Source organism: Mus pahari, chromosome X (assembly GCF_900095145.1).
Source record: "Mus pahari chromosome X, PAHARI_EIJ_v1.1, whole genome shotgun sequence".
NCBI classification, from domain to species: Eukaryota; Metazoa; Chordata; class Mammalia; order Rodentia; family Muridae; genus Mus; species Mus pahari.
In genome coordinates, this window is record NC_034613.1 from 359,439 (window position 1) to 359,718 (window position 280).

The following is a 280-nucleotide window of genomic DNA, read 5'->3' on the forward strand; positions in this document are numbered from 1 at the left end:
AAAATGCATGTAAAAACAACTGACTTCTAATCAATAAAGTGACTTGGATAGAAATAAATTAATAAATAAATAAATTACCAGTCCTGGAATTATAAGTATTTAGAATTATTGAGCTTCTCTTGGGGAGTCTTGTGGAAGAGTGTGAAGGGAGGAGGATTGAGGGATCTAGAGGGTCAAGGGCACAAGACAACCTACAGAGTCAACGAACCTGGACCCTTGGGGCCTCACAGAGACTTAACCACCAACCAAAGAGCATACAGAACCTGGATCTAGCCCTCCA